The 26,601-nt window shown below is 32.8% G+C and overlaps 1 protein-coding gene and 1 long non-coding RNA gene across 2 annotated transcripts in view; one reads left to right on the top strand and one right to left on the bottom strand.

Annotated features, from left to right (window-relative positions):
* The window catches only part of LOC134243382 (polyunsaturated fatty acid lipoxygenase ALOX15B-like), a 63,055-nt gene that overhangs the window by 9,868 nt on the left and 26,586 nt on the right, over window positions 1-26,601 (bottom strand). The gene's annotated exons all lie outside the window — the stretch shown is intronic.
* On the top strand, window positions 19,186-25,050 carry LOC134243401 (uncharacterized). Its single transcript, XR_009987024.1, has 4 exons — window positions 19,186-19,965; window positions 20,259-20,352; window positions 22,744-22,824; window positions 24,487-25,050. It is a non-coding gene; the product is annotated as an uncharacterized LOC134243401 (long non-coding RNA).

Below are 26,601 nucleotides of genomic sequence, written 5' to 3'. Positions count from 1 at the left end.
TCATTGTGAGTTCTATTGTGAAGCAAATTAACAGTAAACCTAATAATCCCGCCACGAATACCGGGCAGGAGGATAGCGCACGGGAGGATACTAAACATACCTCATTCGATTTCAAACACGAGGGACATCGCATTCAGCATACCTTTAATACAGAGAGAATAGAGAAGTTGATTGAAACAAAAAACTTTAGAGAGAAGAAAGATTTGGAGAATGCGGCACTGACAATTGAGAAAGAAATCGGCGAGTTGCGACAACGAAACAAGATTCTAAAAATAGCAGACAGGCACGGGTGGGATACTGTCAACGAATATTTAGACGATCCATTAGCAGACAACAATGACGACGCTGTTAAGTTACGGGGCGCTGTTAGCCGTGCTGTTCGTAAGCGTAATTACAGAGGGAAGCCATATACATATCCCATGCAAAACCGTAGACAGAATGCATTTGCTGCCAACGACTTTTTTCGCACTTTCGGCCAAACGTTTGCTACAGGGGGGTACAAGCAATTCGCCAAACCAATCGAATACGGCGCAGGTCAACAGAACTTTGAACGGAAGTGCTTTTTCTGCAGACAGGTCGGACATTACGTCAGGGACTGCCCATTTGCCAGAGAACAACAAGTTCCAGTGTCAGCTTCCACGGTCGCATCGGCCTCTAGCAACAAGGCCAACAAACAGTAGTAGAGAACAAGTTGAGTATAGTGAAAATGAAGGCTGTATGAGTGATTCTTATGAATATGAGTTAAACATGTGTTCGAAGATTTCAGTAAAGTTTCGGTTAAAAAATTGTTTACAATTTTGGAAGAGTGAATTGTCTTCGAACATTTTTGTCAAAAATACTATTCAGTTTGGTTATGTAATTTCATTTATTCAATTGCCGCCTAAGGTCGTTTTAAAAAATAATAAGTCGGCTCATATTCACAGTGATTTTGTTTGTACAGCCATCAATGATCTTTTAAATTCTGGTTGTATTCACGAAATATCTGAAGAAAAAAGACATGTTGTTAATCCACTTACTGTTTCAGTGAACAGCACAGGTAAGAAAAGGTTGGTGTTAGATCTTCGACATGTAAATCAATTTGTAGAAAAACAAAAAGTGAAGTTTGAAGGGGTGAGTGAGGCTTTACAATATGCAAAACAGGGAATGCACATGATTAAGTTTGATTTAAAATCAGGTTATCACTAGGGATGTCAACAAATATTCGAATATTCGAATATTCATTCGATGAGTTGATATTCAAATATAAATTCATGATTCGAATATTCGGATTTTAAGTATACAAGCATCAAAAAAGAAAAAAAAAATCTGGCAAAAATTGAAGTTTTATCAGAAATTGAATCAAATTCTCATCGTTGACCAATAATAAGATTTTATTTAAAACAAAATTAAAATACACTCCTCTTGGATTACCTTAAACATGTTAAAGCTGTGAAGAATGTGTCTAATAAAATGATATAAATTATTCATTTGATCATTTAATTAGAGATATAACAGTGTCCAGTACTTATAATTAGTTTGTATTGTTGAAAGGACACATTTTTGTTTATGCATACATCATTTAAAATTATTATCAGGAAATTAAATAGCTAAAAGTAATTGTTTTTAATGTTTCTCTATTAGATAATTGTTCTGTGTGGTATAAATCTGTAGGGTTATCAGTGTACACTTTGGTAAGATGATTAATTAATCTGGAAGTTATTAAAAGAATCTTTTGAATTTTCGGGGGAAAATTTTTTTTATTACATTTTGGATATAAACTCCTCATACATTCTGTAAAATATTTTAAGAATATAATTAAAGTGCATTTACCAAACTCTACATGAAATTTTATTCCAAAATAATGACATAAAACGTATATATTGCTTTACAAAAGAGTGAAGATATATACATATTATAATGCAAGATGTATTTATTTTATCGAATATTCGAATATATTCGAATACAACTATCGAATATTCGAATATCAATTATTGACAATTTTGACATCCCTAGTTATCACCATATTGATATACATCCAGATTTTCACAAATATTTAGGTTTTTCTTGGAAATATGGTGACAAATTCAGATTTTTCGAATTTAATGTGTTACTTTTTGGTTTATCTTCAGCAGGGTATGTTTTTACAAAAGTAGTGAGAGTTTTAGTGAAATATTGGAGATCATGTGGTATACCTGTGGTAGTATACTTGGACGATGGTTGGGTTTGTGATACGTACGAGAAGTGCAAGTCTGCATCAGACATAATACAAGACACGTTACAGAGATCAGGTTTTGTTATAAATACTGAGAAGTCAGTACTTGAGCCTACTCAGAGTATGGTGTGGTTAGGGTTTTTGTGGAATTTGAAAAGCGGGACGCTAGAAGTTCCTTTGGAAAAAATTAGTAATATTAAATCTTTATTAAAAGAACTTTTAGAGAATAAAAACAATATTTCGGCGAGAAAATTATCTTCTGTTGTGGGAAAAATTATCGCATTAAAACCATCTTTGGGAAATATATGTCAGTTAATGACTAGACGTCTCAGTATTACAATTTGCTCTAAAACTGGCTGGGATGAAATTTTGTATATAGACAATGGGAATATTCAAGAGTTGGAGTTTTGGCATTACAATATCAGTAAGCTCCCTTGCAAATATTTTACATGAATTGATAAGACACCAGAGAAAATTATTTTTTCAGATGCAAGTTCTCATGCAGGCGCAGGGTTTACATGTGAAAGGAATAAGAAAATAGTTCATTACATGTGGGATCAGTGTGAAAAAAGTAAAAGTTCAACTTGGAGAGAATTAAAGTCAGTGCAAATAATTTTAACAAGTCTGGCAGATGTGTTGAGTGGAAGGTTTGTGAAAATATTTACAGATAATCAAAATGTCGTGCGCATCGCATGTAAAGGTATAGTATGGTTGACGAGCTGCATCAGCTGGCATTGAGTATATTTGGTGTCTGTGTGCAATACAGTATTTTACTTGAAGTACAGTGGATACCAAGAGAATTCAACATGGATGCAGATAGTTACAGTCGCATATTTGACAGTGATGATTGGAGTGTGTCTGAACACATTTTCCGATATTTTGATAGAATATGGGGTCCTTTTACAATTGATCTTTTTGCAAATTGTAAGAATAACAAAGTTAAAAGGTTTTATTCGAAATATTGGAATCCAGGCACTACAGGAGTTGACGCTTTCGCTTATGATTGGTCAGGTGAAAATTGTTGGATAGTACCTCCTCCTTTCCTTATAGGCAAAGTGATAAAACATTTGCGTTTGTGTAATGCATATGGAACTTTAATCATTCCTAAATGGTTGTCTGCTTTATTTTGGCCAATGATATGGGATAAAAGTACAACATCTTACAAATCTTATATAAAAGAATATGTTGAATATAAGAACCCAAGAAAATTTTTTATGTCAGGATCAGACAAGTCGAGTATATTTGCTCAAGATATGTTTTTGAGCAACGTTTTGGTTGTTAGAATTGATTTCAGAAAAATGTAATAATAGCAGTTTAAATATGTAAGTGAGTGTGTTGTTATATTTTTGCTGTTTATTCACAGATTTTTAATGATACTTGGGCGGAAATTAAAGACATGTCAACGAAAGAGCAGTTTAAATCAGCAGATTCATCAATATTCCACATCATGAAAAGTGCAAAAAGTAAAAACACAGTCAAGCAGTATGAAACGTATTTCAAGAAATTTACGCAGTGGTGTATTTCCAAAGATGTCGCAAGTTTTCCCGCAAAATCTAGTGTGATTGCCATTTTCTTAAGTGGATTAATTCAACAAGGAGTTTCTGAAGCAGTTCTGTGTTCATTTTTCTATAGTATAAAGTGGTATCATGATCTTCATTGTGCGTTTTCTAATCCCTGTGACGACAGTGTTATTCATAGTTTAATGGAGGGGGGGGGGAAACGAATTTTATCAAAGCCCATAAAGAAGAAGGAACCAATTTCGCCAGATATGTTAAAGAAGATTATAAATGTATATGGGGAACGGGAGCAAAATTGTGATTTACGAAGTGTGAGAACAGTGGCTATGTTGTTGTTGAGTTTCGCAGGTTTTTTGCGATTTAGTGAAGTATCTAATATTAAAGTGAAAAATATAATTTTCAAGAATTTATACATGAATGTTTGCATCGAATCCAGCAAAACTGACGTTTACAGGCGTGGTAACGAAGTGACATTGGCAGAGGCAGGAGGGAAGCTGTGTCCTGTATCCTGGATTAAGCATTATTTAAATCTAGCTGAAATTCAGGATAAACCAGAGGAATATGCATTCAGAGCAATTAGATTTTACAAGTCATGTGGAAAATATATGTTGTGCGGTATTAGCAAGCCGATTTCATATACAAGAGCCCGAGAGTTATTGTTAGAAGCTTTGGAAAAAGTGGGAATAGATTCAAAAGGCTTTGGTTTGCACAGTCTGCGGAGTGGAGGGGCAACAACTGCAGCCGAGAAAAATGTGTCGGAGCGTCTGATCAAAATACATGGACGTTGGAAATCTGACTATTCCAGAGACAATATTATATTAAGGATTGTATAGATAACAAATTGAAAGTGTCTAATAGTCTTTTCATGTAAATATAATTATTATTATTGTCGTTATAGGTATTTCCTGTGTGAACAGAGTGGTGGATCTGTGTGGTTTTTATGTCACGTGATATGGTCATATAAATAGCAGGTGCGTGCTTTAAAAGTTATTCTACCGCTCGTACAGAACGTTGTAAGGAATGGAAACCAGTAAATTAGGCACACACACACACACACATATGTATGTATATATCAATATTACTTAATGATTAAAAATAATGGGTGTTGAAATAAATACAAATGTGTTAAATTTGTAATAAACGTTCTGACGAGCAGCATTCCATACATATGAGTTGATTATTCTTTCAATACAGAATAAAGAGTATAATTAATTTATATTCGGACGAACGAAGTGAGGGAGAATATAATTTGAAAATTTACAAATGCATAAGGAAAAAAATTTTGCTAGGACTGAAAATCAAACTCAAGACATCTGCATTTTTTCATACTTGCAATATATCTGCAGGTATACTTATGGCTTAATGTATGTAAATTGTACACATACATGTTTGTTTGTCCTTTTCTATCTTGTGTCTTCACCAGGTAGCTATTTAGTATCCTACAATGAAATTTTTGTTCTGAAAACTCATGAAAGGTTTTCTGTTAAATAGTTTTATAAAGAGAAAAAAAATTAATCCTTTACCCTTGCGTTTAAAGACCAAAAAAAGGTCTTGTTTCCGGCTACCTGACCTACCCTATTTTTTGCACCCGACTCTGAAGTTTTTCCTTAGTTTTGGGGGAAAATCTGGAATTTCATACATTTCATGTTTCAAAAGTGAAAAAAAAAAATATAGATTCAAGTGGTATTTCATGAAATATATGTTTTAAATATGGACTTTCATACAATACTGATATTGAGTTATGTATCAAAAGACATTGATTTTAATTTCAAAAGATACTATTGATGTTTGATTTGGGTTCGTATCCAAAAAATACAGTTTAGAAAAAATTAAATTAAAAAATAAAATATTTTTCTTACCTACTTGCCCTATTTTTTTTTTCAGGCTGGTAGCAGTGAACAAGACTATTATTTTTTGGCCTAAATATATACATACTTTAATTTTTTGTGTATATGAATACATGTAAGTATTAAATTTTTGGTATTATGTCATATTTATGGGAAACAAAAATTGTATATCCTGGGTCTGAATTTACCTAACACCGATATTACAGGAAGTTTTGGAAGGGCAAGGTCAAAATTCATTGGTGACGTAGTTTGATGCAGACAACAAATGTTGTTTTGCACTGAGGTTCAAAATAAAATATCAACGAAGGATTTATGTACTTAAAGCGTTGGAAATATAACAAAGTCATGAAATACTGTAGCATGTGCATATAAGGACATCACTTGTTTACATAGAAACGATATGATCATGATGCTTATTTTGACCGTGTGTTACAGTTTACAACAAACTATTCATGCTATTAGGAGTTGGATTTATATGGAAAGCTAAGGCGAAACAATAAGGTAAGGCAGCAATTATAACTTTTAAAAATCTTAATACTTCTGATATTTCTTCGATTGATCTCTACGTGTTGGCAATAAAATATAAAAGCAGCAATTTCATTCGAGCTAAATTTGCAGTAGCCCAGCCTCGATCGATGTTATGTATGAATATATATGAGTCATACCTCTTTGCAGCTGCTTTATGCAGTGTATAACTCATTTATGAATCTTTGATCCCTTCGGTCTCAGTCTGGGTAGGAAAGTTTTGTTGTTTTGTTGAAGACGTAATATTTTTTAAATATATGCTTGGCAGTCTCGGGCGTTATAGGTATTTCGGACGTCGATAACAATAGAGCAATCCCGAACGTATGTGACGTCATGTCCTTACAGACGGCAATGTACGGAAAAATACGAACAATGGATGATCCCCTTCCGAAGTGGTGGCCATTTTGACAATGTTAAATCCCCGTAGACTTTGAATTTGCCGCCGTGTGTTTACACTGGTTGACCTAGAGGGTTCGGATAAACGGAGGAAGGTTGGAAAAAAATGATCTCTTGATCGGAACTGGGTTGAAGGCCAAGGTATTTATATATTTTGAGATATTATGCGAAAAGTGCTTACAGTAACTTGGTGGGATAGAGTTTTTTTTATAGTTCATGAGCCTAAATTAATTATTGCAGCATCATACGTTATCTTTATCTGATCGGGTGGAGAATCTCGTATTTTAAAGGCCTTATTTATATACTTTTTGAATGCATATAAAAGATAATGATCGATCCCTATCACTGTCAACATACTATTTCTAAAAAGAACATTAAAATTATTTCTTTTTATTAAGGATGGATCTCTATTTTGTCAACGAAGTAAATCCGTCGATATCTCAGTGTGTAAATAACGACCTTACAATCAGTATGAAAAAAAGTTAGTCAACATTTGACTTAATAATAAATTGTATTTGCTGACAAGGTCATCGCATCGACCATAGAACAAACAAAATGATGGCTTTAAACGAGCCTGCTCCAATATATTCTTGCTTCATCAACTTGTATGCTAAGTGATTAAAAGATTCTTAATTTTGAATGTTTCAAAATACTACTAAATATTTTTAAGATAGTAAGATAACTTATTATAAGATAATAATGCTACATGAAAAACGTATGCAATTTCTTTTACACCTTTAATGAACCACTTTATGTTAAAGCAATACTTACTGTTTCGCTATCAGTTTCATCATATTCCTTTGTCCGAAGTACATATCTCTATCCACATATCCCCCAGGCTGGATCAGTTCTTTTGTAGCAAGACTTAAATAGAACAATTATTTGCAGTTTATTATCGAGAGGGATGATAATTTGAATAGTTTAAATTGACACAGAATATATATAGAGAGCGGCTGGGGTTTTATCGTACGAAAACTACAATAGCGAAACTCTTCAATCTTATATCATATCTATTTTTTCATTATCTCGATGTACATACAGTTTAAGGGAAATCTAGTGTCTAGGCATTTTTAGGAATCGTCTTAAAGAACATATACATTTACTTAAGAATTATATTATATAAGAAATAATTGTAACATTTGCAAATTTCTATGTTTAAATTTCAAAAGCTAATATTGTACACTTTTAATTTTATAACATTCTACGACATCCTCTTTAAGTTTATTCTAACGTCACAAATACACTTTTACAAAGCTATCGGTTCGAAATCGTTTTAATAATAAAAATATGGTTCTTTAAAATTGTAATTCGGGTTTTAAACCTTTGATTTCTTAATTTGTTAAAATTTAATATTTTATGCAAAAATAGTTCCTGTAAAAAACATTTTACTATAGTATTGCGAAATGAAAACCCCAGCCCCCCCCCTTAACTTACCTGTTTATGAAGTGCATGTAGCGGAAATGGGGAAGCATTAATTTGTATGGTGGGTGCCTTTCGGAGAGATTTCTATGCATACACGCGCTTACTCCGTCCATCAATAAATGAGTGAAGCCTACAAACAAAAAAAATGATTAAAAAATTACCCATACATTCTTTACCTAGTATACAGCTTCGATTTTGCTTCTCTTTAAATCCAAAGGTTATGCAAACCTTATTTTCACTTTTAAACTTGAAAATATGAATTTCTTTTCTGTTCAAGGGAAGTCTCAAGAGGGACGTTAAACAATATACAAATAAAAGAAACATCCCTTCATAAATTCAATTGTTCAGTTGAATAAATTGTTCATATTCATAATTTATGAGCCAATCTATTAATAAGGCCGTAAATATTCAAGAATGAAAAAATAACCCGGTAAATGTTACCTAGGTGAGTGACCGACTCATGATATTGAGCATCCAACATATTGAACCACATTCTGCCTTTGACCGACTTTCGTAGTGTGTCTGTGGAATCAGAATCTAACTGAGGAAGCGTAAATACCTGAAATTGGTTATACATAATCTAATTAAACATGCTTTGTTTTGTTCAACCACTGTATTTATAATATGTTATTGCTGAATAATAATTAATTTTTAAACAAATCAATACAAATCTGTTATTTATGGCAGCTTATAGTAGTAAAGGTTGGTCTGGGTTTGATTTTTTACGCGTCAAATCTTAAACATTTATGCAGTAAAACTTTCCTGTTCCTTTATCAAGCGCATGGTATAAGAAATGAAATTCATGGGTCTTTCGGGGAGTCCATAAAAACCAATGCAAGGACCTGTATCACAGTAGTTGTTGGCATGATAAAGATCCCTCGCTGTTCAAAGACCATGTTCGCTGAGTATAGGTCTAAATTTTACAAGCATACAGCGACGTCTCTATATGAGTGAAAAATACCGGAATTGAATCAATCAATCATATCTGTAGAAGGGCATAAAGACGGACTACTTGCAATTTCAGAGATAGAATAAAGAGCATATACATTGTATGGACAATAATCCCCTATTAACCCTATGTGTTGATTAGAAAGACGAATTAATTTAAATTTAAAGGCAATTATAAGACTTAGTTTAAAATTTTGAAAATGTATAAAAACAAAGGCCTACGAAAATTTGGTATGAAATATATCAAAATAAGATCCAATGATAGATTGTATTTGCCGATAAGGTCATTATAGTGACCAAAAAATTATAAAATCCTGATTTTAAACGAAGTTTTAAAGTCCCTGTAACTTCAGTTTATCTGTCAACAGTCAGCCTCGGTTTAAATGATCGTATATTTAGAGTATTATCGGTTAAAAATGGACAGTTATTTGGGAAGACCTAATTTACAAAGACGACTTAGATGTTATAAATGGGGAACTAAGCACCCTTGAAATTAATATTAACTTCAGAATATTTGCAAATAAAATTAGATTGTTTTCAACTAAGCAATATTATATAATTCTTATTACATCCCGCTTAGAAATAGCTTTATTGACTACGATGAAATATCTTCCATGTAGAGAATAATATTTCTTTTCTTTTTTTTAAAATCTCAAGCAAAGTTTAAAAGCCATATTTTCATTGAAATCAAAATATTATCGACTAACGTGTGAAGTTATCCATTCCTTAATGTGTAGAAAATTTGATATCGGTATTTTACCTCCTCGTTATCTGGATTTCGCGGGTCAATACGAATTGCTACAGGCATTGTTGTATATCACAAACAAGGCAGTGGGAGCCAAAAGCTAAAACAAAAAAACTGGAAATAATGAAATTGAATTAAAAAAAACAAATTCATTTCATCTTTATTATCGATCAAGCTTTCTGTAGATAGAAAACTGCATATTAGCTAAATCTAAGCTTTGTAATACAAATGAAAACATTAAAAATATGCAGTTTCCCTTACGAAAGTAAAATTATTGCAGCAATATATTGCCGCTATATTGCGGCAACATTGCAGCAACACATTTTTGTCACCAGTAACAAGCTTTTTGTGTTAGTGAAATATCACCGCTAGCGGCAACAACTTCTGGTGACATTCTGGCAATAATGCCAGAAAAAAACTTTCTGGCAGTATTGCCAGAATGTCGCCAGAAGATCTAGGATTACCCATTAGGCATTTGTGAGCATGCTCAGTCATTATCTTCCTCTTTTTAAATAAAATGGAGGGAATTCAAAGGCAAGCATGTTTTGCTTCATTATTGAATGGTATCAAGTTAATTACAGTTGTTAATTGTGTACAACAGGATTAGACATGATGACTAGTAAGACTGAATAATGTGGAATAGCCAGAAAAAAAGAATTTCAGCAGTTTCCATGTCATGGCCATTTGAAAGAATTAGGAATGTCTTAACTCTGTTTTCATGGTATATATATCAAACTTGGTAAGTCAAAACCATATTCTTTTTTAGATGAATGATTCTATGGAGATAAAATAAGAAAAATCATATGTATTTCAACTAGTGCTTGTGATTCATATATACTATACTTGTATCATACCACTGTTGCAAGAAAAGATGAATGCATGTTATCAATTAAATGCATGAACATATATAATTAATTTATTGCATAAATTTGAATACCTGCAAGAAAATAATGATTCTACATATATGTTGGAAATTACAAACAAGCTATATATTATTCATTATACTGATTAATTGGCATTGGGTAATATGTGATGGGCAGATAATTAATTAGGTTATTTGAAAAATGATGCAGAGTTGCTGGACATTTTCACAGTGGCATATTAATTTTTTTATATGCAAATTTTTTTATTTACCCAGATTGATAGATTGGGGGCGCAGATTGTTTTTGTCCTGTCTGTTTGTAAACTTTAACCTTCGCCATAAGTGATAACTTCTGAACCAATGAGAGATAGAGACTTCATATTTGGTATGCATACTCCACTTATTAAGTCCTTTCAAATGACACTAAGGTCAATGACCTTGTGACCTTGACTGTGACCTATATGCTAAAAATAGTTTTTTTTATTGAATATTCGCCATAATTTAAAAACCATGAGAAATAGAGACTATATATATTTAGTATGCATACTCAACTAATTTAGGTCTTTAAAATGACACCAAGGTCTTTGACAAGAACCTTGGCTGTGTCCCATATACTTAAAATAGATTTTTTGAACCTTCGACATTTGGTATGCATTCTCCACTAATTATGCTCTTTCAAATGACACCAAGGGCAATGACCTTGTGAACTCTGCTGTGATCTATATGCTAAAAATAGCCTTTTTAAACCGCCACCATAAATTTTAAACCATAAGAGATAGAGACTTCATATTTAGGATGCATATTCCACTAATTAAGTTCTTTCAAATGACACCAAGATCAATGACCTTGTGGCTTTGACTGTGACCTATATGCTTATAATGGTTTTTCAAGTTTTGTTGCCGCTTGTTTCAGAAACACATCTTTTTTCAACAAAATTTTTCTATCTTTTCAAAGAATAACAAGCTTAAGTAGCTATTTCTTACTGACGCTGTAGCTTATTATGCTATTGATTTTTATGTTCCTCAGCACAATTTGTTAATTGTTAGACTGATAGATAATTTTTTCCATTAAATACCAATTTATATAGGTAGTACTGCAGTGTTGCCCCAATATTGCTGCAGCAAAACCTGAAATAATACATGTACTGCAATTGCTTTGCAGCAACATTGCCTCAACACCTTTCTGGCAATATTGCCGCAAATCTAATTTGCACACGAAAAACGATATTGCCGCAATATTGCTGCAATATACTGGCAGAATGTTGCTACAATATTGCCTCAACACTTCTGGCAATATTGCCGCAAATCTAATTTACAAACGAAAAACGATATTGCCGCAATATTGCTGCAATGTATTGCCGGAATGTTGCTGCAATATTGCGGCAATAATGCCAGAAGATGTTGCCAGAAGGTGAGTATTTTGGTAAGTTTTCTTAAATTGAAAAAAAAGTTAACATGAACGCATAAAATATTCACAGAAATCAAAATAAAAACTAATGTAACCTAGGACATGTCGACGGGGAACGCTTACTTTTCCGAAGCATCTGATACCACTTCATGAACAGAACAAAACATAAAACATGTAAACCTGGAAACACCCTGGATGAAACAGGTGCCTATGGGGAGTTAACATCCTTTCCGACCGGACATCAAGCTCCAGACAGCTTAGTATTACGTTACGCTACAACTCCATATCCGTTATTCGTAGGGCACGAAAGTAGTCCCGGAGAATTGATACTGTATGGAGTTTGACCAGACATACCAGTCATGAAGCTAATGTGTTGATTACGTAGATGGAATACTCCGTAGCATATTTAACATAAATCAATCAACTAACAAAATACATACATGTCCGACAAAGAACGACCTAACGATAGGTTGCATTTATTTATAAATTCATTATTCCAAAAGTCCGTAAATTTTGCAAAAAATGAATGAAACTTCTCTTCTGAGCTTTATGGCTCCACTTTTGACAAAAAGGAAAATACCTGATACCTTGTTACATGTAATATGTACTTCTCCAGTCATATCAACGACAAATGCTTAGACATTTTAACAGTCCAGATATTTTATTATTTTTCTTCAAATTCTTTCCATATTTACCGTTGGTTCATTAAATGATGCATCAGCCAGATCCACAACAAACAATGTCTTATCCTGTATGTGGAACATGAGCGACTTCCCACCAAGATATGGATGGCCATTCTTTATTATTTCTACAATTGTCCAAATCTGAATAAAATACAAAATCTTAATATCAAAATTGTGATTAAGAAACAAGTACACTTTTCATAAGAATGACAGGTGGGAATTACAATATGAAATATTTATCAATTTCAAAAAAAAAAAATAAATAAAATTAAATTATTTTTTTCAAATACATAATTATCATGATTAAAAAGTAATACCAATTCCTAATGATAGAAAAAGAAATACTGTTCAGGAATTCTTGTTGCAAGTTTGATGAGATTTCGTGTCACACCATTCAATCTCTGCCACGCAAACCTGTTGTCATATGAATTTTCTGTATGTAAAAGAATATGCAAACGACACTATAAAAAATCCTAAAATTCGCATTGTGTTTCAATAGTAAACTTAAGGTAGGTCGCGGTTTTGCTTTTGTCATCAATTTTGGTACACAATTTCGACGATTCGAGCGGCTGTTTTGTACACATTTGATTATGACGTCAGTTACGTCACAAAGGCAACGTTGCGTTGTTTCCCGTTTAATTCTCTGCAAATGACTTCAAGTCTGTACGATTCAAGTAGATCAAAACAAAGTGCATGCTATTGTACGTAAACCTCGTACATGTTTTCTAATTAAATTAGAGTCTGAACTCTGTTGTGATTATATGTAATGCCCTAGGACAAATTAAATACAATACCAAATGAAAGGAATAATTTATATTGTAAGTACATGTATTACTAAACTAAACTGCTAAAAGTCAATCAGAATAAGTCAGCGTGAAAGTTATGGTATGCAGAAAGAAAGTTATCATAAATAAAATTATTTAGCAGATCGAAACTTGATTTGCACACGTTATTTGCAACTCAGGGGAACATGCATATTGTATAATGACTGCTAATCAAAGCCTGGGCGAAAATATGCGTATAAGTTTTAGGATGGAATCAATCCTCAACACTGAAAACGCATTAAATTTAATACATGTATTTTCCTGTTTTTTTTCTTATTATCATCATCATTGTTGGTTATTATGTATTTAAATCTCGTGTAGTTGACTTGTTTAACTGGCTAATAAATTGTGAAATGCATTCAAAATCCAAATTTATACAAACACCTGAACTGTAAGACCTATATGACACTGTAAACAATTTACAAGTATCCTTTTTTTTCTATCATTATAAGTTTCAAAACAAAAGTGTAAAAACTAAATGCAAGTATGTATTTTACATTTTTCGTATGGAAATTTCATTATGAAAATTCGAAAATAACAAATGTTTAAGAGTAAGGTCTTTATACAAGCTTGCGTCTAATATAGAAAAAAAAAAAACAAGTACCCCCCTCCCGCTAATTACCAAGCATCTGTAAGTTTTTTCTATACTGTTTTCGAATAAAGTGATCAAATTTATGTGTTATGCCTGAAATCCCTTTCACCATGAATTTCCTAAAAATACAGGAACTAATATTTTACCACTCGCGTTGTTGTCGCTGCATGTTAATTCTCATGCACGAGGAATGTTTATACCGTTCATTCTGACTCTGTGATCAGAATATGAATTTCACAATACTAGTTAAAATAAGTTGCTGGTCATCCTAATACCGGTATATCTTCTCAATAAGTTAAATGATGAATAAAATTAAATTTTGCGTCTATGACTTTTAGACCTTGCATATTCCAAATGTCAAAATATTTATATTCGTACTGTAAACGTGACTACGTTCAACGAATGACGTTGTAGACATAAATCATGCCATAAATGCAGCATTTTAGCAATAAAAAAGGAAACTTTGAAATAATTTAGCGAAAAATCTAGCGAGAAGACATATTGATTTTTTTTATATCATTAGTTTTGAATTGACCTCATTTTGACATTTTTAAATTCCTGACTAATTCGTCTACGTCTTTAAAAAGTTATCCATCCTTTTTAAAAGAAACTATTTTCACAAAATTGGCTTAAAAACGTCATTTTTCCATATATTTTAATAGTAAAGCGAAAAAATATACTAATAACTATACCGCGTTTACAGTAATATAGCATTAAAACTACGTAGGCAAATTTTATAAAAATTGCAGATAATACGTTGTAAATTCTCAGAAACATTATATCAAATTTTCAGGATATGTTTTCTCGTAGGAATTTTTATGCAGTAAACCCGCGACCTACCTTAAGGGGGCCTATGTCGTTCTACGTCAAGGCAGCGTTATGTGACGTCACAATATATAGCGACGTTTGTTTTTACATGTTGACTTTTGCAATTGTGATATAGGCATAAAATTGCTGATAATCAATTACGTACACAATTTACAAAAAGGAAAATTTATTCATCATTAATCACATTTTTATTTTATTTGTGGAGTTTGTTAATATTAGAATTCTCTTCCTTTGGTTGATAATTCATAGCAATTTCTGTTGTGAAAAAATACCTCGATAATATGCTGATATAATAGTGCAAAAAAAGAGATAAAATTCAGCAAAGAAAGCGGCTTAAATCAGGGAAATATGTTTAATTTTATAATTACCATTAATCGATTTCTATAGAAAACTAAGAAAAAAATTAAGAAATGTACTTGTACAGGTGTATATTTGCTTATTGCCTTATATAGTTCATGTAGATTTTATTGTTTAAAGTCATTCCTAGGTTCTAATAGGCATTGGTTGTTGACAGGGAAATGTGGGGTGGGGGGAGAGAAACAGAATGAATGGAATGTAGAAAAAAATTTATCTATTTAAATTGCTTCTAATCAAAACAATTAAAATACTCGTTTTCCGCAAAATAGTTTTATATTCAGGTTTTTGTCAGTGCTTCCTTACCCTTTTTTAGTGTAGAAAGGTCAATAATTATGACACAAGAGTACAAAAATGAAAGGAAACGTCATATTTATACCCGCACTGTCTAAAGAAAGTTCGGGTATATTGTTGTTACTCATGTCCTTCCGTCCGTCTGTCACACTTTTCTTCCCTGAACTCCTCCTACAAGTCCGATCTTAAGATGATCGTAAGATCTATCTTAGGACAAATCATACGATAGTTTTGTGAAACGCGGCCCAGGCGTCTTACCTGTTTGAAACAAGACTGTGGAGCAGGTAAACAATCACATTCATTCAAGTAAGAAAAACTACCTGTAAGATTTAAATTATACAAATCTGGGGTGGGGGGCTGCAAATTCTACTCCTACTGGAATTTTTAACACCCCAATTCCATTTCCTTAACGTGAACCCCACACAGGACCTTTTTATTTCCGCATTCATACTAGCCAAAACTAACTTGCATAAAATTACCAACAAGCAGTATAATATTATTTTTACTGGTTTCAAATTTCACTCTTAATAAAGAACAAGAGGCCCAGGGGCCACATCGCTCACCTGAGCAATTGGCTAGGAAAAAGCACATTTCAGATCAGAACTGAAAGTTTACTGGGAGGGGCGGGGGGTGGGGGGAGGAGGGGGCTTGAATTTTAACCCCCCAGGGGGTCATGATTTGAACAAACTAGAATCTACACTACCTGAGGATGATTCCCTATGAATATCACTAAGCATGGCTTTGAAGTACTTGAAAAGAAGATTTTAAAAGGTTTCCCTATATTCCTATGTTAATCTTTTATTGGTCATTTGGCCCCACCCTACCCCCGGGGGGGGGGGGGTCATGATTTGAACAAATTTGAATCTACACTACCTGGGGATGATTCCACAGGAGTTTCATCTTTCCTGTCTCGAAGGTTCTTGAGAAGAAAATTTTTCCTATATATTCCTATGTAAAACTTGATCGGCCATTTTGGCCCCATCCTACCCCAAGGGGTCATGATTTGAACAAATTTGAATCTACACTACCTGAGGATGATTTCACATGAGTTTCATCTTTCCTGGCCCAGTGGTTCTTGAGAAGAAGATTTTTAAAGATTTTTCCTATATATTCCTTTGTAAAACTTTGATCGGCCATTTTGGCCCAACCCTTCCCCCGGGGGTCATGATTTGAACAAACTTGAATCTACGCTACCTGAGGATGATTTCACATGAGTTTCATCTCTCCTGGCCCAGTGGTTCTTGAGAAGAAGATTTTTAAAGATTTTTCCTATATATTCCTATGTAAAATTTTGATCGGCCATTGTGGCTCCACCCTACCCCCAGGGGCCATGATTTGAACAAACTTGAATGTACACTACCTGAGGATGATTCCACATGAGTTTCATCTTTCCTGGCCCAGTGGTTCTTGAGAAGAAGATTTTTTAAAAATGCCATTATTTTTCTCTAATTCATGATTATTTCCCCTTGGAAAAGGGCGTGGCCCTTCATTTGAACAAACTTGAATCCCCTTTACCCAAGGATACTTTGTAGCAAGTTTGGTTGAAATTGGCCCAGTGGTTCTTGAGAAGAAGATGAAGATGTGAAAAGTTTACAACGACAACGACAACGACGACAACAACGACGACAACGACGACGACAGACAACGGACAAATTGTGATCAGAAAAGCTCACTTGAGCCTTTGGCTCAGGTGAGCTAAAAAGCCATTCAAGGTGTTTATGAGTACATGTAACAGTATCTTTTAAAATCAATATAATGTTATAGTATCGGTATGTAAAAAAAAAAATTTAAAAGGGCATGCATATTTTTTCTGATTTTCCATTTCGAATCCATACTTCAACAACCAAAGAAGAAAAATCCGGCAGTATATATGATTCAATAAAGATGCAGAATTTCTTCATTTTATTGACTACAATATATTGCTATTTATGAATAATTGATTGATTGATTGATTGTATACTGTTTAACGTTCCTCTCCAGAATATTTCACTGATATGGAGACGTCACTATTGCCGGTCTGCAAATTTAGGCCTTTGCTCGGCACTTACGGCCTTTGAGCAGGGAGGGATTTTTATCGTGCCACACCTGTTGTGACACGGGACCTCGGTTTATACGGTCTCATCCGAAGGATCACCCCATTTAGTCGCCTTTTACGACAAGCAAGGGGTACTGAGGACCTATTCATGTATGTTATTCAGTTCAATCAGATTTAATGAAGTTTGGAAAAAGTCAATGAAAATAAATTTTGTTTAAACCTTAAGGTAGGTCGCGGGTTTACTGCATAAAACTTCTTACGAGAAAACATATCCTAAATTTGATATAATGTTTCTGAGAATTTACAGCGTATTATCTGCAATTTTTATAAAATTTGCCTACGTAGTTTTAATGCTATATTACTGTAAACGCGGTATTGTTATTAGTACATTTTTTACGCTTTACTATTGAAATATATGGAAAAATGACGTTTTAAGCCAATTTTGTGAAAATAGTTTCTTTTAAAAAGGTTGGATAACTTTTTAAAGACGTAGACGAATTAGTCAGGAATTTAAAAATGTCAAAATGAGGTAAACTCAAAACTAATGATATAAAAAAAAATCAATATGTCTTCTCGCTAGATTTTTCGCTAAATTATTTCAAAGTTTCCTTTTTTATTGCTAAAATGCTGCGTTTATGGCGTTATTTATGTCTACAACGTCATTCGTTGAACGTAGTCACGTTTACAGTACGAATATAAATATTTTGACATTTAGAATATGCAAGATCTAAAAGATGTCATAGACGCAAAATTTAATTTTATTCATCATTTAACTTATTGAGAAGATATACCGGTATTAGGATGACCAGCAACTTATTTTAACTAGTATTGTGAAATTCATATTCTGATCACAGAGTCAGAATGAACGGTATAAACATTCCTCGTGCATGAGAATTAACATGCAGCGACAACAACGCGAGTGGTAAAATATTAGTTCCTGTATTTTTAGGAAATTCATGGTGAATGGGATTTCAGGCATAACACATAAATTTGATCACTTTATTCGAAAACGGTAAAGAAAAATCTTCCAGATACTTGGTAATTAGCGGGGGGGGGGGGGGTTTTTTTTTTTCTATATTAGACGCAAGCTTGTATAAAGACCTAACTCTTAAACATCTGTTATATTCGAATTTTCATAATGAAATTTCCATACGAAAAATGTAAAATACTTACTTGCATTTAGTTTTTGCACTTTTGTTTTAAAACTTATAATAATAGAAAAAAAGGATACTTGTAAATTGTTTACAGTGTCATATAGGTCTTACAGTTCAGGTGTTTGTATAAATTTGGATTTTGAATGCATTTCACAATTTAGCCAGTTAAACAAGGAAACTACACGAGATTTAAATACATAATAACCAAACAATACTTAGTAACAATGATGATGATAATAAGAAAAAACAGGAAAATACATGTATTAAATTTAATGCGTTTTCAGTGTTGAGGATTGATTCCATCCTAAAACTTATACGCATATTTTCGCCCAAGCTTTGATTAGCAGTCATTATACAATATGCATGTTCACCTGAGTTGCAAATAACGTGTGCAAATATAACCCCTCAAGTTTCGATCTGCTAAATAATTTTATTTATGATAACTTTCTTTCTGCATACCATAACTTTCACGCTGACTTATTCTGATTGACATTTAGCAGTTTAGTAATACTTACAATATAAATTATTCCTTTCATTTGGTATTGTATTTAAAGAGCCATTCTCTATAAGCACCAAAATTTGATGGAAAGCCATAGTCACCGATTTTAATAAAACTTTTGTAAATTAATACATACTACTAGTCAAGTATACTGGTATATGCAAAATGACGGGATACTGCTGTTTCCATGGAAACCAGCAAGTCATACTTTTGTCACATTTGCTATTATTTCCTTTATAATGTATGTTGCTGAAACTCATAAACGCAGCAACACAATTCAACAAAACTAATCCTGTAGAAAGATTATAGATATATAAGTTAACCTTCAAAAAATTGGAGGTGTGTTTTTTAAAATAAAGAAAATAAAGCCTTGTAAATTTGCTGTTTTTCAAGAGAAAAGTGCTAAATTTTATCAAGAGTTATTTCCCTTCGTGTAACTCTTTTGTGTTTCCTGTGAAAAAAGGAATGTTTTCTGCCAGCAGAAGACTTTCAGATTGGTTTGCTGCTTCGTTTTTACTACAAATTCCACTTGTCAGAAGATGTATATAATTTGAATTCAGTTGATATGAATAATAAGGACATAATACTAACAGAATGTGGTATTTTGCCGTCCAGTTCTGAAAATAGGGAAATTTGTTCCACACATTTTTCTCTGCCGTTGAAACAAAACAGTGACTGAGTGAGGTACGAAGAAATTTGGTGTCAAGTGCCATTCCTTATTTTAAAAAAAATCTGGTGAATCATAATTCATTCCATGAGAAGCAGAAATCCAACAGACTGATCCCAGTCACCGGTGTACTCTAAATACACAGAGGCCAGAGGACTTGTTCTTCCTGGAACCTGTGAGTATTGTACAGTCAGTGTTTACTAGTATGTATAGTGGAATATTTATTATTTTAAAGTGCACATTTCTGTTTTTGAATAAATGTTCTTATTAGGGTTTAAATAACATGATTAATGTTTAAACAAATGTTAATATAAATTTTGATTTAAAAAATAAGTTAGGGGATCATGCTTAAATTATTTTAACAAGCATATAGTACTTTTAAAAAAACTATTTTAAAACAAGATTTGTATGAATTATATATCTTTTGATTATCTGCTCAAATAAACTTAATTCAATTTGAACTTTTAGCTCTATGCACCAGCCTGTCTCGTGAAGTTGAATGCTCAAACAATATGAAGAGGATGAAAATCTAGCTGACAATTAAAACAGGAAATATGATCAGGTTTGCGGTACTACGAATCACCGGAATGCCCCGTAATCACCGAAATGCCCCAAGAAATCACCGAAATGCCACCGAAATGCCCATTATTTTGTTATATATAAACAAAAAATTAATAAAAATTGATGACTTTAACTGTTCTAGAGCCTAGATACCGAATAAAAATGTCATAATTTTAACGTAAGTATTTTTATTTGAACAGAAGATTGTGTATGTTATAGTATCTAAGAAAGATAACTCTCACTGATTAAAGGCACGTGCCAAAATAGTCTTATTTTTAATTTTTCCCTTTTTACTGTTTTAAATATATTCTAAATAATAAGTCATATTTTTCATATCAATTAAAATTTTGTTTGTAATATTATTTACATATATTCTTGATTTCTAAAAACGGAGTACACTAGTGTTGTTTTACTGGAAAGTCCTATCTTTATATTAAGTTTTAAAGCAAATAGAGAGATCTTTTTTACGTTTAGTTTAAAAAAAATATTTACCATGTATGAATTTAATAAAATTTCATTGTTATCTGATATTAAAATGGGACTATTAATGCAACATTTGTTAAAAATCTTATTATTAAAAGTTTGATTGGATCTCTCACTTCTCATCAGTACAGTAACAGCTGTATAAAATAGAATCAATGCTTGAATACTGTGATTGTCTTTTTGGAATTCTATTCAATTTAATTTGTATGAATGAATCCTAAAGAATATTTGATCCTCTGGTAACTACCAAAGAAAAGAACTGCCGTGTTTAAAGAAAATAACAAAATTTATCAAAATTATAGTTTTGTTTCGTTTTTGTGTTTATGAAATAATATTTTTTTTTAAGTTTCATATTTTTTTTTTACTAGTATTAATGATTGAAAAATGAAGACAAAATTAATTTGATTTATTATGTTTAATTCGTCTGAAACAAATGGATATCTGAAATTATGTTTACTGTGTATACATGGACAGCTAATCTCACTGGGATTAATTAAGTAATTGATCTATTGACAGGTGTGTAGTATTATGTCATATTACATAATTGGGTACATCACAATCAGTGATTGAAATTACGCACGTGCGCTATACAAACATTGACATCAGGTATCCTGGGATAATGAACTACATTTGATTCAATAGAAATAGTAAAATTTGACAATTTTACTATATATATTTTTTTTAAGTTGTTGAATGGGTTGAATACACCTACATCGTTTTATGAAACAATTGCTACTTTGGAAAGGTTTGCTAATTTACAAGAGAAATATTCCGTACAATTATGTTTGACCCGACTGACTATGTATCTAATCAAGTAACAGAATAAAAAAATCATTAATAGAAATAGTAATATTTACATGGCCTTAACGAAGTACAAAGTTTAAAACCTTTTTTTTCATTTTTTATGACTGCATTTGTCTTTTGAAATTCTTACATCGCGGTCGTAAAATTTGGTGTACCGGTACCCCCTCTCTCGTTTTGTTTGGTAAAACGCTAACTCTATGGTCTGTAAAAGTAAATATATACAATAAAAGATAAATTTACTCAATGAATAATGGCAGGTATATATATTTTAACGCTACGCCTATTTTCCCCCAGCAGGCGTCTGCAGACGAATAAATGTTACAACCTGGTTCACAATGCAAAAAGTTGGAAGAAAAGGAAGAAAGAAGAAAGTCATTTTTTTTTTCTTTTATCACAGTTATCATTTGTCATCTAATTTTCTCCGAGAAATATCACAAGACATTATTATTTCTTAGATTTTAAACATTGTAGACTTCACTTCCTAGGTCATCACCAAATACGAGTTATCGCCCTTTGAAGTACGATACGCTTCAAGCACAAAACATGAAAATAATTAATTTTACCGTCAGTTATGCTTTACTGAAAAAAATAAGCATTAATTTTTATGAAAAACATCATGTAAAAACATATGTAAGGGCATTTCGGTGGTTTTGTTGGGCATTTCGGTGATTTTTAGGGGCATTTCGGTGATTACGGGGCATTCCGGTGATTCGTGTTACCCTCAGGTTTGTAATTTATTATTCATTCTTCAAGCTATCATTCATAGTTTAATTTGTCATTTAGAAATTTCATAATAATAATAAACAGTTAAAAAGTAAACAGGGAACATATTGGAATAAAAATGTCTTTAATGAAAAAAAAATTATACAAGACATCATCTATAACAATGATTACAAGGTTACTGGTACATACCTGGTCTATTGGATATATAGTTATCAAAAATAAATTAATTTTCACCAAATAATTTAATTTATTATATCAAATATTTTAGCATTATATGTTATGTGTATTTTACAAAGTTCCAGGATAAACAATGTTGTAACAGTAAACACTATGTTTTTGTCACTACAGTAGAAGGGGTGCTAATTGTGCTTATTTATTTTAGGCTCAGCCACACCTTAATGAACATAAAGAGCTACTTCATTGAAGGCCATGATATGTTCTAACAGCTGATTCAATAAAAGAGGTACTACCCCTGGTACGTATTGTAGATCTCCATTGCAGGAGAAATGCCACGCCAGAATTTTAATAGATCTTTTAAGACATCCCTTTTAAACTATGCCTGTATCCGCCTTGAGAGACCTGGGTATTAGCTTTTAATTATTTTATTCAATTTATTGGACATTTTTCAGTGAAAATAATTTTAAAAACTTTTATTTACAAACAAAATGCTTATGGTTTAAAATTTGATGTTCATTAATAAGTGAAAAATATGAAGGTCTATATTGCATGGTTAAAATCTTCATAAGACTATTGTCACAACTAAAATGAACAATTTTAGTAGTCAGTCATTTAAAAAAAAAATGAAATTAAATTGCAAAATATTTAAGAAATATTTTTTTTGATATTTTTACCAATCCTGATCAAATTTAAATAATCCCAAGGACGATTATCAAATTAAAAATACGGACATCATTTTCTTGCCTTGTTTATGTATATTAGCTACTACTAAGAATTTCATTTGGTTGTCAAGGTCATTAACTTTTTAACCCACATTACATACAATTTTATTTCAACATTTTTTTTTGTCTTAAAGATCCATGAAACAAAATTATGATGAGGTATATTTCCTCATTTTAATTTGCACTACACTGTATTAACCAGCACTGGTGAAGTTTAAACAGGAATAACAGATCTGATTTTAAAAGAGCTGTAAAAAAAAGTATGTGAGCCAATGCACAATAGTAATACCCTCACTCTGATGTGAATATACACTTAGTATCATGTTAATGTTAAACAAGTTCAATAACGGGCAGATGCAGGGAAATAGTAAGATTACAGAAATGAATTTAATCCTGCTATATTGCATGCCTCAGCAAAGAATGTGCTCAAGTTTCAATCATCTGCAATGACTAGTTGCTGAGAAAGTTGTTATAAAATTTCTTTTGTATGATATGGACAGATGCACAAACAGGAAGTTGACATCAGATGGCATGCCTCAGTAAAGAATGTGCAAAAATTTCAAGCATTTGAAATGAGTAGTTGCTGAAAAACTGACACCAAAACTTTGCTACTGACAGACACATGGACAGACAGACACACAGAGATAAAACAATATACCACCCTCTCCTTTGAGGAGGGGGGGATAATAACTACTGTAGAGGTTCGGGCTATACGGACCGTGGATATCGGCCTGAATAGCTCAGTGGTTAGAGCACCTGACAAGTAATGCAGGGGTCCCAGGTTCGATTCCCGGTCCAGCCATATGTTTTCTTCGTGCATTGCTCCTTTCCTACTAATTTGGTGGACAGTGTGGGGGGCTTTGTTCAGGTTACAGTGTTTGTGTAAATTAATAATTCCTGGCAGGGCCCTAGAACTTGTGTCTTCGAGGTCGAAGACTATTTAAGTCTAAAGAAGGGAGGAATGTAGAAGTTCGAGCTATACGGACCGTGGATATCAGCCTGGATAGCTCAGTGGTTAGAGCACCTGAGTCCTGACTAGTAATGCAGGGGTCACGGGTTCGATTCCCGGTCCAGCCATATATTTTTCTTCATGCATTTCCCCTTTCCCACTACACTACATTTACATTTATTTATTTTATAATACTTTCAGCTTCATAGAATGTTACATGTATTTTCAAATAATTTATAACTTGGTTTAATTTTTGCATATTTTAATTTTTTTACAGGTTATTGAACAATCTCTGAAAACTGTCAAGTAAAGAGTCAGAACAATTGTAGATACATGCACAGAAAAGAAGAAAAAACTCTACTGAAACCATGGCTTAGATATCAACATAAAATAACTTCTTTTCTCAAGTATATCTCTTTCTCAAGTATTCCAAAAGTGGATCTTTTTCAAATTCAAAGTGAAGTATCACAGGGAGCATGTGAGATTGTGAAACAGTCTGCCTACAAAAATTAAAAGGGAGGAAAACATCTACAAGTGTACCAAAGATGGTTGCACACTATTGTTCCCTATATATTTTCCTTATGATTTTCATGTACAGTCTTCTGTGTGATTGTTAAGTTGGGTGCATTAGTAGACTTCTCTGAATCTTGTGTAGAATTTTACAATTTAAATTCTGAGGTAAAATCCTGTTTTTAGTGTTCATTCAGTTATAGTAATGGGCCACTCTCCTTTTGAACAGCTTCATGTCAAAATACCTCTCAACATTGAATGCTTATCAAATTGTTTTAACCGAATAAAAACATGTATCATATTTCCAAAACCAGATTTGTTCTTTTTTTTTTAAAAAACAACCACTTTTTAGCTCACCTGAACCAAAGGTTCAAATGAGCTTTTCTGATCAAAATTTGTCTGTCGTTGTCGTATTGTAAACTTATCACATTTTCATCTTCTTCTCAAGAACCACTGGGTCAATTTCCACCAAACTTGCCACAAAATATCCTTGAGTGAAGGGGATTCAAGTTTGTTTAAATGAAGGGTCAAGCCCTCTACCAAGGGGAGATAGTTATGAATTAATGAAAAATTAATGGCATCTTTTAAAAATCTTTTCAAGAACCATTGGGCCAGGAAAGATGTAACTCATATGGAAGCATCCTCAGGTAGTTTAGTTTCAATTTTGTTTAAATCATGACCCCCAGGATAGGGTTGGGCTACAACTGTAGATCAAAGTTTTACATAGGAATATATAGGCAAAATCTTTGAAAATCTTCTCCAGAACCACTGGGCCAGGAAAGATGAAACTGATGTGAAAACATCCTCAGGTAGTCAGCTAGTGTACCAGTAGATTCAAGTTTGTTCAAATCATGACCCCTCAATGGACGATTTAAGTTTTTCACAGGAATGAATACACTGGAAATTTTTAAAACTCTTCTTTTCAAGAACCACAAAGCCATGATTGGTCATATATTTAAGTAAGCATCCTCACGTAGTGTTGATTCAAGTTTGTTTGAGTCATGAACGGGAAGTAGGGGCTGGATAGGGTGGGCCATAATTGGGGATCAAAGTTTTGCCTAGAAATATAAAGGAAATTTTTTTCCCAAGAACAGAACAGCCATGTTTAATCATATTGAAATGGAGGCATTCTCAGGTAGTACAAAGTCATACAGGTTCAAATGAGGGCTCCCAGGGGTAGTGCTGGACCATAATGGGGGGAGGTCAAATGAATGAATAGGAAAAAAATCATCTGCGCAGAAACAGCAAAGGCATTTGTTTTATAGAAGCATCATCAGGTAGTTGGTAATTTAAAATTCCAGACTCCAACCCCCATGTAAACTTCTCAATGCTGAAATGATTTCTGCGTTATTTCCTAGCCAATGTGCTCAGGTGAGCGATATGGCCCATGGGCCTCTTGTGAATGCAAAGTGTTGCTACTCAAAGAAACGACCTGTCTCAATGTATGTACAGGTGTGTGAAATATGAAAGCACTGGCACAGTCGTGGCTAAAGTTAAATGTGGGTAAGACTTCAAGGTCAAGGTGGAAAGGTGAAATAAAAGGTACAAACGAGAAGGCCTTACAAGAAACACACAAGTGAAATATTAAAGTCTTAGCACCAATTGTTATAAATATATGGCCATGGTTAATGCTTTTCAAAAGTACATCAGCATCCAAGATCAAAATGTCAATATTATTTGTATGTTTGGGGAGGCCTTGTTGAATTGAATACAATTATGAAACATAAAGGTCGCGATCCTAATAGTAACTGCTCAAAAGTTATTCCCAAGGTTAAAGTGGGTCAAATTCCAAGGTGAAGGTCAAAAGGTAAAATATATTTTTTATAAATTCATATATCCATGCAAAGGACTTGTCACAGTAACGTATGAAACCCCTAGCACA

This window comes from Saccostrea cucullata, unplaced genomic scaffold (genome assembly GCF_032062105.1).
Source record: "Saccostrea cucullata isolate Sc308-1 unplaced genomic scaffold, CSIRO_AGI_Scuc_v1 ctg26, whole genome shotgun sequence".
Classification (NCBI taxonomy): domain Eukaryota; kingdom Metazoa; phylum Mollusca; class Bivalvia; order Ostreida; family Ostreidae; genus Saccostrea; species Saccostrea cuccullata.
This window is presented reverse-complemented; position numbering and strand designations above follow the sequence as displayed.